The 15,640-nt window shown below is 38.9% G+C and overlaps 1 long non-coding RNA gene and 1 pseudogene across 1 annotated transcript in view; one reads left to right on the plus strand and one right to left on the minus strand.

Annotated features, from left to right (window-relative positions):
- LOC141374165 (uncharacterized) overlaps window positions 1-15,640 on the minus strand; it is a 64,173-nt gene that overhangs the window by 42,239 nt on the left and 6,294 nt on the right. The window lies entirely within an intron of this gene.
- LOC112832745 (U1 spliceosomal RNA) lies at window positions 5,399-5,543 on the plus strand (annotated as a pseudogene).

The following is a 15,640-nucleotide window of genomic DNA, read 5'->3' on the forward strand; positions in this document are numbered from 1 at the left end:
AAATCTCTAGATGACTGTTCTGTGCCCAAACAGCAAAGAGATGGGCTTCAGGGTTTCCCGTGAAATTTGCTATTTACAGCTACATGGGCGGAGGCGGGGGAGAGGAGTTCTGTCTCCCAATGTCAGGAAACAGGGAGTATAATCTGTGCAAAACTTGCTGTTGGGAGGTGTCCCACTTTGAACTCAAGTGGAATTCAGACATCTCAAGGCTCTTCAGGTGAGCAACAAGGATGGGGCTTCAAGAATTTGCAAGAGGAGGAGCCCTCTGGAGAGAACATCCCCAGAGAAAAGAGAACAGACATCCCAGCTGTAGGAGGGAGGCAATTCTGGGTACTACACAGCGTCCTCAACCCAGTCTTGCCCATCGGATCAGGCACCCAAGACTCACATTCCACCTAGATGTGGGAATGGCTAGTGGAGAACACTGCTAAGTAAAAACTATTTGTTCACAGAAATCTGGTGAGACAGCAGAACTGGACTGGCCCTCTTTAAAAGGAGAGAAAATGTCCACACATCGTTGGCACATGTAGGGCTTCACTCTGTCAGAAGCGTCAAGTGTGAGGAATCTGTATTGCCCAGCAGGCATAGCCCGTGGAAGTGAGGGCAGGGTCCCACAGACAGGTTCCATCTAGAGAAGGAGCTTGACATGCTCAGTGGAAGTGAGAGGATAGAAGGAAAATGGCTGTTTCTGTAGGTTAACTGACCAACGTTGTTCGGAGAGACACCCTGGAGACCTTCATTTGAGAGGACCCCTTACAAAACACTGAGATCTTGTATTAGCAGGTGGGAGCAAGACCCAGTGAAACCAGGGGGACAGACGCTTCTTTTCCTAAGTGCGGTTTTACTTCGCAGGGAATATCCAAGCGAACAGACTCTTAAGTGTTTTTCTTTCGAGGGACAGATGGAGATCCATGTTGCTCAGGCCTAGCTCCTGACGTGCTTTGGCACCGGGAGTAAAAAACTGAAATGTGCTGCTTGCTTTCGGGGTGCTGCTGACCCGCTGAAGATGTCACCGAGAACGTTGCCAGGACGACTACTAATTTTAGCACTCCACGGAAGAAATTAAACTAGTTATTAGTTACAGAGTATTGTTGAAAAATTGTTTTAACATTTAATTTCTGTAGCTCTTTATATGTTTATTCTTTTGAGAGACTTGGTTCATCTTTGCTGTTCAGCGAGAGCATCTTCTAAGAGCTTGTATCTGGATCAATTCTCCATGTTTGTCTTCTATTGTATTTTGTGTATTTTATATTGAAATAATTGGTTTATATTCCTGTCCCTCTTGGTGAAGCTATAGGCTCTTCATGGAACTTACAGGGACAGGGATTGTATCAGACATTTGAATTATTTTTTTCTTTTTTTTTTTTAAGATTTTATTTATTTATTGGCCAGAGAGAGAGAGAGAGAGAGAGAGGGAGAGTACAAGCAGGGGGAGTGGCAGGCAGAGGGAGAAGCAGGCTCCCTGCTGAGCAAGGAGCCGGATGCGGGACTCGATCCCAGGACCCTGAGATCATGACCTGAGCCGAAGGCAGACACTTAACCATCTGAGCCACCCAGGTGCCCAGACATTTGAATTATTTGAATTGAACTCTTTATAGCCTTCATCATTGTCAGAGTAAGCTCTGCCCCCCAAAAAACTCAGATCAAAATTTTCTGTGAATGTCCAACATCATGGCTAAAACTGGTAGTTATCACCAAACACTATTTCCCTCTTCTTCGAGAGTAAAAAAAGCTTAGGTAGGCATAAAACAATCCAGTAAATACATTTCCCAGACTCTCTTGTAGCTAGATGCGGTCTTGTGATAAAGTTTTGGCCATTGTGTTGTGAGCAAAGTGTGGAATGTCCCTCCCGGTTTGTGCCAGGAAAGAGAAGGAGAATACCTTCCTTCCTCCACATCCTGCATCTTACTGTTTGGACGAGGGATGTAGTGACGAACCACCTCCACCCTTAAAGACAAAGGCCCTCCTCTACACATGGTAGAAAAATAGCTAGAAGAATTCTGGGACCTCACAACACAGTTATCATAACAGCCCTGGACTGCTCACCCCTAAACTCTGTATTATGTGAGGGAAAAATAAACTCTACCTCATTCAGATCACTGAATAACCACTTCAGTGTGTGGTATACATTAATATATTTATCCATGGAACCGGCCAGGGTTCTTTTCTTATTTGTCATACCTTACAAATGCTCTTGGTACAAAATAAGAAATTTAATATCTAAACAATTATATGGGGGCGCCTGAGTGGCACAGTTGGTTGAGCGTCCGACTCTTTGTTTCGGCTCAGGCTGAGATCTTGGGCTCGCAAACTCAGGGTTGTGAGATCAAGCCCTGTGTAGGGCTCCACACTCAGCAGAGTCTGCTTGAGATTCTTTCTCCCGTTCCCTCTGTTCCCCCTACTTGTGCTCTCTCTCTCAAATAAATAAAATCTTTTAAAAAAATAACCATATTAAGGTAGTAGCTGGTATGTGAAATTGTCAGGATCTATTTTTTAAGCTATCAAATTTCTAAAATTTAAATCTTTTAATTGTGAAGTGAGAGTAAAACCTCCCCTTTTAGCATTCATTTCCACGGCCTGTTTGTCTACCACATAAATATCCATTGGTCCAACTCCAAAAGGGTGGAAGTCAAATGTTCTAGTTTCTATCCTTCCCTTGCCCTCAGGTCATTCAAGTATGGCTGCCTTCCTACTCTCAGCATGCTTACTCTGAAACTCACAGATCACACGCTGAACTCTGACCAACTGTAATGAGAAACAAACTTTAGTTTTTGCCACAGTCACCTCTTTCACTCTTTCTCATTATTTTATGCTCCCCCCTCACTCCTTAATCCTCTATCACACACACTTCAATTATTTCCCATCACCCACCGCCACCATTGCCTTGTTCCAGAAAAAACTTGCTCACAACATCCCTAAGAGACGTTTGTATCCCCAACCAATCCTGAGAGCCCTGTTTACCCAAGATACTTTCCATGTACTGAGTGGCTCCACTTGTAGGTCCTCTACAGCCTGGCCACGGTGCCAGCTATACAGGCTGGGGCAGAGTGGTTGGTCCCTGAAGGACCAGAAGGATCCAATCCTGAGATAATAAACATTCGTGAAACTGAGGGACATGTTTGATAGAAAATCCTTTAGAGAGAGCAGGAAGTGAAAGGCCTAGGGCATTTGAGGTAACATCATAAAAAGGCAACAGAGCTGAAAAATGAAAAAAAAAAGAATGAAAACAATTCAAATTGAAGTCGGAATTAGGGTTCACATGTTTTAGACCATTCCAAGTTGCTTGCTGGAATGTGATCAAATCTATATCCTGCTAGTTTTGGATTTGAACCTGAGGTAGAGGGAACTTATTCAGTCATGGTATACTCCTGTCATCAGCCTGGGCAAAGGCTCACTCTTATTTGGTTTTGTTTGATTTTCCTCTTTAATCCTTGATTAAAGGATGTTGGCAGAAGACATGAGACTCCCAGGTCAGGGACAAAGGACAGTTATTATTCACAGCAATAGCAACTGCCAGAGTATTGTCAGGGTTTTTTTGTACCGGTTTCCCAAAGACCAATTCCCGTAGGGTAACACGAAGAGGGTCAGGTAATACCTGCACACATGGGGATGCATTACAGGAGAGGAACCATGAGCTTAGGGAACACAAATCTTTTAAAATGGATAATAAGCCTTCCTGATCTTTGCCATATAGGGAGACATTATTTTTATTATAATGGACAGTAAACAAACCTACCCTTTGTTATCTATCTTCCAAAACTGTTCACAATAAGAACATCCTTGAAAAGATAGTCCAGAACAAAGGTAGTCTGCTCACAAGATATGCAAAATTCAAGAGACCCTTGGAGATTGTCTCCCAAACCTCCTTCTATGCCATTTTCTCTTTCTTTCTTAAACACCCCCTTTATGAAGCTTATAATATCAGATAACTCTTTCTTGTTGCAATCATTTACAAACCTCATGTTACTCCCTCTCATTTTCTGGAGATTTCTGAAGAAATCAGTGTATTGATGATCCTTTACTACAATAGCTTTTTGGTTCCACAACTTCTCCTTCAATGATCTTAACCTCTATTTTCTGATTATTTTTGAAGTTGAAATGAATATCGCTTCATATGTTATTATTAGTGTCTCCCCTTTTTAAAAAAAAAAAGATTTTACATATTTACTTGTCAGAGAGAGAGAGAGCACAAGCAGGGGGAGTGGCAGGCAGAGGGAGAAGCAGGCTCCCCACTGAGCAAGGAGCACAATGCGGGACTCAGTCCCAGGACCCTGAGATCATGACCTGAGCCGAAAGCAGATGCTTAACCAACTGAGCCACCTAGGCATTCTGGGTTTACCATTTTCTTGTAATTAACAAGATGTCTTGTTTACTGTATTTATCCCTTATTGACTTTAGTTATTTCAAATATCCTTTTCCAATCTGTGATCTGTATATGAACTTTCCCTATTATATCTTTCAATGAAGCAAAGTCTTCAATTTTACTGTCTTTTCTATCCATTTCTTTTTTATCTTAGAGTTTGTGGTTGGTTTAAGAAGTTTAAGACGTTCTCCCACACCCCAAAGCCAGAAAAATAATCTTTTTTCTCTTACCATTAACTTTTCAGATTTACACTGTCCATTTAGGACTTAATCCAACTAAATTTCACCCTCCCAAGGGATATAAACAGATATAGATGTATAAAATATTTGTGGTATTAAAATTTCATTGGAAAAGGTAGAAAATTAGGGGAAAAAGTCTAAAAAAGTTTAACTATACAATAATGAAAAAAGGGTTGAGAAACACTGGTATAAGCTAAGAATCCAGCATTACTTTTCTCCATAAGAATGACACTTTCCTATTATCATCTGTTAAATGTTTTATCAATCCTTTCTCCACCTGCACATATCAGTTGTCTGATATGTGCAGTGAGCCCCCCCAACCCTTTTTCAAAATCTCTTCAATTTTTCATAACATATTTAGTCTTCTTATACATGGCAGAATAAGTGTGTTGAATTCATTTTTTTAAAGTCCTAATAGAATTTTCATTGGGATTGAATCGAATTTACAGATTAGTTTTAGAGAAGTGACATTTTACCCTGTTGCCATCCATTCCATGAGCACGGTATAGTGCTCCATTTATTTAAGACCTTTATGCCCTTAATAAATTTAAAACTTTTTCTCCATAGAGATCATATACATTGTTTATTCAGTTAAATTCATAGTCTATAATTTTGATTGTTATTAGGAACAGCATCATAGAATGTTACATTTTTAGTTAGCTATTGCTGATGCAGAGGAACATTAGTGATTTTTGTAAATGGATCTTGTATCTGGCATTTTTGTGAAATCTCTTATTAGATCTACAGTCTTTCTGTTGATTCAATTGGGATTATCTGAAAAAAAAAAAAGAGGGGGATACTTAGCTGGCACAGGAGTGTTTTCCCAGGGCAAGGCTTATCCATTGCACTCTGGATATGCTGACCCCTGTGATTTCCCCAAATGTGGGAAAATTGACTGCATAATTTGTGGTAGCAGGGGAGTGCATTAGTTCTCTCCCTTCCCTGTGCCACCACATCAAAAAAAAAAAAAAAAAAAAAAAGAGAGAGAGAGAGGAGAAGAAAAAAAGAAAGAAAGAAAAGAAAAAGAAATTGATACAGATAGGGAGAAGCCAATAATTTGGTAACCTATATGTAGCAAAAAGAACAGAGAATTGACCCCTTGTGGAGCACACTATAATGATCAGATGGTCTGAGATGCCTGGGTGGCTTAGCCAGTTAAGCGTCTGCCTTCAGCTCAGGTCATGATCCCAGGGTCCTGGGATCGAGTCCTGCATCCAGCTCCTTGCTCATCTGGGAGCCTGCTTCTCCCTTGCTTGCTTTGCCTGCAGCTTCCCCTGGTTGTGTGCGCTCTCTCTCTCTCTCTGTGACAAATGAATAAATAAATAAATAAGCTTTAAAAAAAATAATCAGCTGGTCTGTTAATGGCACAGGGAATTTCTGCTTTGCATTTGCAATAATCAGCTTATTGAATTCTGCCTAATAAATACCTATAATTACTTTTAGCTTCCTTATTCATATGCTCAGTCCTTTTTGCCCTATATAATTATGAATTTCAGTAATGTATTATGTTATAAAAGGTTAGAACCACTTGTACTGCTTTATCTCGGTGAGCAGAGCAGTAATCAATATTCTATGGCTTTCTTTGAATAGCCATACTTAATAACTCTGAACATTCTCACCAGTACTCACAATGAAGAAAAAATTTAAGCGTATGTATTAGAGGAGAAAAATCTCTTGAGTAGTTTCCTAAATGATGACCTATCAAAAATAGCTAATTCAAAGTGATCATTTTCACCTGATGATCCAAATTTATTGCTTAATAAGAGCTTCAAGAAATTAGTTGCATCCAAATATACACACCATTCCCTAAATCAAACAATAGGTACAAAATAAAATTATGCTCCATTGTAACAAACTTGGACAAAGTTTCCATGCGAACACATGTCTGTAGAATCTGGAAATTTCCCAAAATAGTCACAAGAAAACTAGGTGCCTTTAGAAACAGATTCCTGAAAAGGATCATATCAATTGGACTGAAAATTTCTTCACCACCTAAAAAAAAATCCAAGAAATCACTTGACCAACAAGTAGTTTCTACCAGAATAAAAGTGTAGCACTTGGCAAAATTTAAGCATGTGTATTTTAATTTTTAAAAATTGGGTTTTGGGGGCACCTGGGTGGCTCATTCAGTTAAGTGTCCGCCTTCAGCTCAGGTCATGATCCCAGGGTCCTGGGATCCAGCCTTGTACAGGGCTCCTGGCTCAGCGGGGAGCCTGCTTTCCCTCTCCCTCTGTCCTCCCCACCACCACCGTGCTCTCTCTCAGTCTCTCACTGGCTCGCTCTCTCTCAAATAAAGAAATGAAAACTTTTTTAAAAATAAAAGAAAAAATAGGGCGCCTGGGTGGCTCAGTCGTTAAGCGTCTGCCTTCAGCTCAGGTCATGATCCCAGGGTCCTGGGATCGAGTCCCGCATCGGGCTCCCGCTCAGCGGGAAGCCTGCTTCTCCCTCTCCCACTCCCCCTGCTTGTGTTCCTGCTCTCGCTGTCTCTCTCTGTCAAATAAATAAACTCTTAAAAAAAAAAAAAAAAAGAAAAAAGAAAAAAAATTGGGGTTTTTAAAGTAAGCAATACGCCCAATGTGTGGCTTGAATGTACAACCCTGATATCAAGAGTCACGTGCTCTACTGACTGGGCTAGCCAGGTGCCCCAAGCGTAAATATTTTAAACAGGATGAATTGGATTTCTACATAAAGCTTTTTGGAAGCTAAATTAAATTCAGAGCTAAGGCATAAAAAGAAACACCAGGACTAGCTCTGGATACTTCTCCGTATCCATTAAGTGGAACAGGTGGACAACTTTGTAGCAATGGGATAATCTTAGCTGCCCTTCGTCAAGTAGTACTCAAAGTAAAATATAATGGCTTAGCAAGGAGGGGGAAAATCATAACAGAAACATCTTTTTGAAGGTGATCCTGTGTAATTCTAACAGGAAGCACAAGAACATGAGGTTTAATGGAAACATTTTTCAAACAGAACAGTAAAGTAGTGACTTAATGCAGGTCATCATCAAAGCAGCAGAGTCATCAATGGTATGGCTAACTCGTTCTACTTTGTACATGTCTCTATGAAACACAAATTCACCCTATGTCATAATTTTGAGCAACTGGCAGTCAGAAATGATCTCTTCCTCTCCTGTTTTGTTTTAAAATTCCCCGCACCCAGCATGGTGCATAGGTGTATAGTAGGTGTTCAGTCTAGAGAGGCTTTGTGTTTTAAAGTAATGTGATTATATGATTTAAGACTTTGCACTGTTTCTAGATTTACTCATTATCACTGAGTTTGTCTAATAGGCATATGACTTACTCTGCTTGAGCCACAATATCCAGTCTAGACCAATTATTCTAACCTCCACCTTGGACTTTTAACTCTGCCAGATGCTATTTGACAGTAGATTCTCCAATACTGAAAACCTTGCCAGGCATACATTATGTGGATGTATAATTACAGCTTTCTAGTACTCTGTATGGTATTATTAGCTCAAGCTGTAGCTCATTTAGAGTACATAATTACAGCACACTCAGCAGTGAGCACTGACCTACAAAAGGGGGGTGGTGGTGGTTTCTGGTGCTACTTTCTTATCTACTTCAATTGACAATATATGTAGTTTTTACTAAAATTCCAAATTTTAAGGAACTTTGATACTCACACTACATTTTCATCTACCTTTGGAATATCTAACATCACACTGATATTTTAGAGCTATTATTTCTGCTAATGATTATTGAATATTACTATTATTTGAATCACACTTCAATTTTTAAAATTCTTTCCTCTGATAGGTGCCTGGTGGAAAACACCAAGGGACAAAATGGTACAAAAGAGTGCAAGTCTTAAAGGAATGTTCTGCTGGAGAGTTATCATTTGTTAAATTTTTACAGTGCCTAGGGCATATTCACACCTTCGGAAATGACACTTTCTTGTCATCATTCCATTTACATATTTTACAGCTTCAAATATCCCTCTTTAAGAGGCACAGGAGTTAGCCCTTAAGCAAATGGTAGTCATAGGTGTATTCCCATGGGGATCGGAATTGTTCTGGACATGAGGTATTAAGTTTTAGAGGAACTTGGGAGCGGCAACAAGGAAGCTTCAGTTTGCCTGGGCTTCTCCTCTCTGCCCAGCTTCACATCGTTTGCTCCCATGTCACTATTAGACATCTCAGCTGAGCTACTTTTCCTTTGCCTCCATGTTCCTCTAGGATTTACTTGCATTACAAGAAAGGTTAAAAGCTTAACCACAACATATGGCATTTAACTGAAACTCAGAATATCAATAATTGAAGAACTTTAATTTTTTTTAAAGATTTTATTTATTTATTTGAGAGAGAGAGAATGAGAGATAGAGAGCATGAGAGGGAAGAGGGTCAGAGGGAGAAGCAGACTCCCTGCTCAGCAGGGAGCCCGATGTGGGACTCGATCCCAGGACTCCAGGATCATGACCTGAGCCGAAGGCAGTCACTTAACCAACTGAGCCATCCAGGCACCCGAAGAACTTTAATTTTTAAAAAAGATGTCCTGAAGACTGTTCTTTTACCTTTCCTTAACTGAATTGTCATAAATAACAAGAGCTAATGCTTTTGTACATTATTTCACATTTGTAAATATCTGTGAAACTTAAGAAGAAATCATTTTAAGTGTGCAGTATATTTTCCACTTTATTCAAGGACTCAATATTTTAATTCAAAGAAATGGATTTTTAAGAAAGAAGCTTCAGTTTTCAAACTATTCATAATTTGCATTTTAACTGGAATTTTAAACATCCTGAAGGTGAAAGCCATGACTGCTTCAATATTAAAGACCTCTTTCCATTTCCAAATACATATAAAACTAATTTTCATTTATGTGGTTGCAAGTTCACATGCTAATGTAGGCAGGAGAGTTGATTTTAATTCCATAAAAGTCTTTTTGGTATTATGTAAAAAGATTCTTACCAGCATAATCAGTTAACAAAGTTATAAAAAGCTTTTATTTTATGTGTGCATTTTTCAGACTGTGGTTTGACCAATAACACACACACACACACACAAACTTTTCTTTATGTTAAACCATGTTATAATATGGTTTCACTTAAAACATCTTGTTATAATATGGTTTCACTTAAAACATCTTGTTATAATATGGTTTCCCCTAAAACATCTTGTTATAATATGGTTTCCCTTAAAACATCTTGACATTTCCCTTACACTGGTCTTGTGACCATTATAGAACCAAATGACTATTAGGAAATTCAGTGATAGATACATAAACAGAAGGGGCCTCTCCTGATAGGTGTCAATAAAGTACAGATATGTTAGAGCTGTTTGAGATCATTTGGACTAGCGTTGTCATTTACAAACAAAGGCTCAAGGACATCAACCGAACTTGTAACACTCATACTGTCTCTAAAGGTAAAGTCTGATGTCATCACCATCATCATCGTCGTCGTCATCAAAGAGATTGCTAAAAGGAAAATCAACTAGTAATTTGCAGAAAGAACTATTCTTATAGTATTCATGTAGACACATACTATATAGTGTCTAATGATTAAGGCCTACCATCTCAAAATGTTGAATGAGAATACCTGGGTTCAACATATCAGCCTGAAATTTATTAGAAATGATTTATAGGAAACATGTATATTAGATACCATGAATGATTTTTAAAGTTAATAAAAGGAAGAAGGAAGGGAGGGAGGGAAGAAGGAAGGAAAGATAAAAGCAATGCCTGTCTTCCAAAAACTTATTTTTACTTGGAAAAAGGTATTGCTATTGAACACTTTGTTTAGCCTCTATAAACATTTCAATATTATACCAGTCTCTGCCATTAAATGAAAAGGTCTTCAAGGACAGAGAGCTTATCTTGTTTACTGATTTATCTCCCAGAATAAGTACCTTCCATTAATAGCATTTGCTCAGTAAATGCTTCTTGAAATGAATTCTGTTACTATTATGGTGCATCCAATACCAATGATAGAATGAATCCTTCATCCTTTATATACCATTTCAACCTCATTAATGTACATCCAACACATCTTTTGCATAAAGAACAATTAATATTATGTTTTTTAAACAATAATTTGTACAAGTGAGTTTGAAAATCCTCGAGGGAAAAGTCAATGATGAAATAATGACTGATTTAGAAATATCCTCATTGACACTCCTGTTAGTCATTTAATTGAGATTTTGTAGGTAAACTAGTAATCTCAGTTAAAGATGAATGCTTTGATTCTGCATGCCTTTATTAGGTTACACCAAGTTGAGAGAGAAAATATCTAAGTGAAAGGCAAGGAAGGAGGGCGCCTAGGTGGCTCAGTCGTTAAGTGTCTGCCTTCGGCTCAGGTCAGGATCCCAGGGTCCTGGGATCGAGCCCCACATCAGGCTCCCTGCTCAGCGGGAAGCCTGCTTCTCCCTCTCCCACTCCCCCTGCTTGTGTTCCCTCTCTGCTGTGTCTCTCTCTGTCAAATAAATAAATAAAATCTTTAAAAAAAAAAAAAAAGAAAGAAAGGCAAGGAAGGGTGTTATAAATTGGATGAGGCCCCTGAAGAGAGATGATCCACTGATAGGCATTTGGTCTATTTAAGGGAGGAAGTGGAGTTTGGTTGTCAAAGAGGGGGGGTCTATTAGGAATCAGTCGAACAAAGAACAGAAGCAAAGACATAGAGGTGAAAGGGTTAAGTTTGTGATATAGCAACATATATGATTTTTATTAGCACAATAAATAACACAATGGAGCAACAGACCTAATAACCTCTGAAATTGCCAAGTTATACTGTGAATGATATTTTAAGATTTCTGGAACAACTGGAATGTGATATGAAAATAGGTATAATTTCTGTTGACAAATTCATAGGAACTGTTAAGACTGCTGTTGTTTGTTGCCTTCATTCATAATTGAAGGAAGTCTGAATTTAATTAGAGATAAATGAAAATAGAGATGTCATTTTTTTCCCCAACTAGGTTCATGGACCCCTGAAATGTATGCATAGTTATCCTTGGCTCATGCTTTCCTTTCACCCACCCTGTGTAAGAACCTTAAGGACCCTGTACTAGACTCATTCTGTGCCATTCAAAAGAACAGAACTAGGCTCAGTGGGTTCATGTTATAAGAAAGACAGATTTCTACCTGAAGCTAATATAAAACTGTATGTTAACTACACTGGAATTTAAAAAAAAAAAAAAAGCCCACACCAACCAGTAAAAGCATTTGAGTAACAATGTGTTTCATTTCCGATGCATATTTTAGAAATAAATACTAAGATTATATAACTGTCCCCCAGAAAAGACAGATTTCAGTTCATCATAATGGAGAGCCTTCTCAACAATTAAAAATCCTCAAAAATAATAGACCACTTAAGGTAATGAGCTTTTCATCAATGAAAACTTCAACTAAGGTTGAATATGATTAAATAAGGATTTCTATATTAGAAATGATATTGGGTCCCAATTTCATAAAATATAAGGAGAACAAGGCTTTCTAGAGATGTGCAATGCAACAGGTCTGGCAACCTTCGCCAGTCATGGTCCTTTACATTCATCAACTCATTCAATTCTTTTTTTTTTCTTTTTTTTTGAGAGAGAGAGCACATGCACATGGGGAGGGGCAGAGGGAAAAGGAGAGAGAGGATACCAAGCAGGCCCCATGTCCCGCCTGGAGCCTGACTCGGGGCTCAATCTCACCACCCCGAGATCATGACCTGAGCTGAAACCAAGATTCAGACACTCAACTCACTGAGCCACGCAGGCATCCCACAACTCATTCAATTCTAACAGAATACTGGGGAGTAGGCATTATCTCATGAATATTAGCTTAGTTATTTTTAAGTATCTTGGCCAGGCCAAACATCTCAGAGGTAGAATTCAAATCAAGGGCTCTCAGGCCCCAAAGGTTAGTAGTTTCCACCTGAAAACTAGAGTTAATAACACCTACTTCTAGAGTCGTTATGAAGACTTCAAAAAAATAATATATGACAAGTGCATATGCCAGATGATCACAGATAATAATATTCTAGGTGCTTTACATGTATGAACTCATTTCATCTTCACAGCAACTCTATGAGGTAGATTATATTATCATCCCCATTTTACAGAAGAGAACACAGAAACACTAGGATGTTGAACAGCTTGCCAAAAGTTATACAGCCAGTAATTGGATTTGAACCCAGGCAGTCTGACTCCAGATTCCAAGTTGGTAACTATGTTACAGGATTTCTATTCCTTTAGTGCCGGCAGTTCTTGGTCACCCCACTCTGAAGAATGAAGAGGTGGACCAGACAAAGAGTGGTGGGCACCAAAGCAAAGTTTATTGAGCAAGAGTACAAAGCTCCTAAAGAGAGAGGGTACCCGAGACGGTTGCCATTGGAGTTTCTAAGTTTAGGGGTTTTTATGAGCTCTTTTGCAGAACTATCTTAAGCAAGCAGGGTGTGCTGAGTTGTGCCAACCAGGGCTTTGATCACGTATCTGTCTACCTAATAGGTTAATGTTTTTGTGCTAATGGTCTTTTTTGGGCTGACATCTGGGGGCTTATGTCTTAATTGCCCCTTGCTCGTGATAGTGACAAATGCTTTGTGGTTAATTGTTTTATTTTGGGACATTTTGCAGAAGTCATTTTTGCAAAGGCTGCAAGCAGAATGCTAGTGTGTTCCTGTTTTAGCTGCAAAACAGGATGTTAGTGCTGTTCTGTCTCTGCTGTCCCAACTCCATATTTTCTTGTTGGGGACCCTGGCCCTGACTACCTAACTGTCCGACTAACTCCTAACAACTACTATGCTGTGCTAGCACAATTTGTTTTATGTTTGCAAGATTTCTCTCCCCAACAAGACAGTTATTGTTTGAGGGTAAAAAATGGAAGTACCTTAATAAAACTAAGCTTGTTTGGGACATATAAATTCAAAAAAAAATTTTATTGGTCACTGCACAGCCCATAAATGTTCTGTACTGAAGATCTCAGACTGTCATGCTATACTACATTTACTTTACATGCCAATATCTAGGCAGGTTAGAGTTTCTCACTTCTTGATTCTTACTCCTCTGCTTCTGTCAGGGCTGTTGGATGAATCAAAAACAAATGACTGAGACATAGCAAAAAAATCTGGGCAGGTCTGCTCTCCAATTTAGAGGGAGATCAGCAACAAATATCAGCTTTACCGAAATCCCTTTGCAATACAGACGATAATCATTTAAAAGAACCTTACAATTTCATTTGTAGATTTCCTCCCCCTCTGCCCTCCTGCCGTATCTTTTTTGTTCCCTCACCACAGCAAGGATGACTCTTCAAAAGGAAACACAAAAATTTCAAAATAATGAAATAAAAGTACAAGACTTTTCAGGATCCATCCCTATCAGTTTGACTCAGAACCAACTTGTTTTGCCTCTGTTGCCTGTTTCTCTTAATCATTAATGTTATTATTTATAATCTCTGAAGACTTTTTGTTCATGGCTGGTCACTGAATGTACTCTGAGGAAGAAACAAGAACCACTCACTCTCAGGGAAGCTTTGTAATTTGCCTCTTGGATTGTTGCTAAACTGGGTTTCTCTGTCCTATAGGGGACTCCTGAATGGTGATTCACAAGCCGAGATTTATGACTTGCTATGTCCAAAGAGACAAGCAAAATATTTATTTCTGTCATTTTTCTCAAGAAGTTGAGTCACTCACATATCTCTCTTAGAACTTAAAAGGCTATAGTTTTAAGTAATTTTATGACACTCTTCATAAGTGGATATAAGCTGATAGCAAAGCAGTGTTAGAATTCTACTTGCAAAGCAGTAACATTCACATACATTTTCTTGTTTGATCCTTACAAAAACTCTATGAGATTTTAATATCTTTTTTCCCCATTTTATATGAATGAATGAAGCAAACAAAGTGGTTGAGGAATTTACCAAAGGGCCTGCCCTTGGTGAGTGGTGGAACTGGAATTCAATTCATGTCTGTCAGATGCCGCACTCAAGTTCTTAACTCTCAATTTTCAAATATCGGGGACCTTTCTCAATAACCCAGACAGGCCTCTGGCAAATACTGCTGAAATACTTGGTGTACAACTATACACTAAAGTCCTCTATCCACCTGTAAAAATGTACCCGAAGCTACTTTTCTTGATACTCTCTGTGCCTTTCAACCCTCTCAGAGAGTGCTATTTTATTTCCTGAGCACCATCCATGTGCTGGTTAGTGCAAGAAAAGTTACTTTTAGCAAGATGTCTTTTCTGGGGGTCAGTTTCATAAATGCAGCCACATCAGCTACCCTTCAATGGGATCCAGCTGAGTCTGACTGAATCATCACTGGGGTAATGAGCTGAAAGCAGGTTTTGTTTCACTGAAGCTAAGACCCTACAATACCCATCTCAGGATCTCCTAAGAGGAGGGAAACCACTAGGCCAAGTCACTGGCCGAGGTGGAGGAGGAGGGGATGGGGGAGGTGATGGAATTTGGATCCCAGGAATCAGAATCAGACTGCTCAGTGTTTTTGAAGACTGGCATTCACCTGTGGACAATATTTTCCTTGAGGATTCTCCTAGAAAAATTCTTTTAGTGCCTCCAGCTGTTCCTTAACCTTCTGGTCAGGTCTTCACAATTCAAAAATAACTGCCAGAAGTTATTCAGGTAATTTTTGTTAATTCAAGTCAAGCACTTGCTCCCTCTTACTTAAGTTGCCTGTGGCTGCTTCACTAAAGGACTGTTTCATCACTAAACACTGGACTTCACCTAATAACTCTGTTGGCAGTGCAGATATCCAGAAATTTTATAGGATACTTGGTAGTAATGATTGTAGTAAGAAGCATTTCATGGGAATTTATTCTCTTCTTTAAAAGAAATATAGACTATAAATAGTAGACTCTGCCAGAAGAAAAAGATTAAATCTTAGGCTGGCTGAATTGGAGAATTTTTGTGTTTTTATATTTCACTGTATCATTTTGATTTCAGTTTGCAAAGCTTTAGAAGTCTTTAAATAAATACAGTTAAGAAGAAAACCTTTTCTGTGAGCTAAAGAAGCATTTTAGTATTTGTTCTGGTTTATTTTTAATTTCTTGCCTACTAAAAAACTATAAAAGTTATTTTCTAAAATA

Source organism: Callorhinus ursinus, unplaced genomic scaffold (genome assembly GCF_003265705.2).
Source record: "Callorhinus ursinus isolate GAN/ISIS: 27379988/994484 unplaced genomic scaffold, GSC_fseal_2.0 scaffold14, whole genome shotgun sequence".
NCBI classification, from domain to species: Eukaryota; Metazoa; Chordata; class Mammalia; order Carnivora; family Otariidae; genus Callorhinus; species Callorhinus ursinus.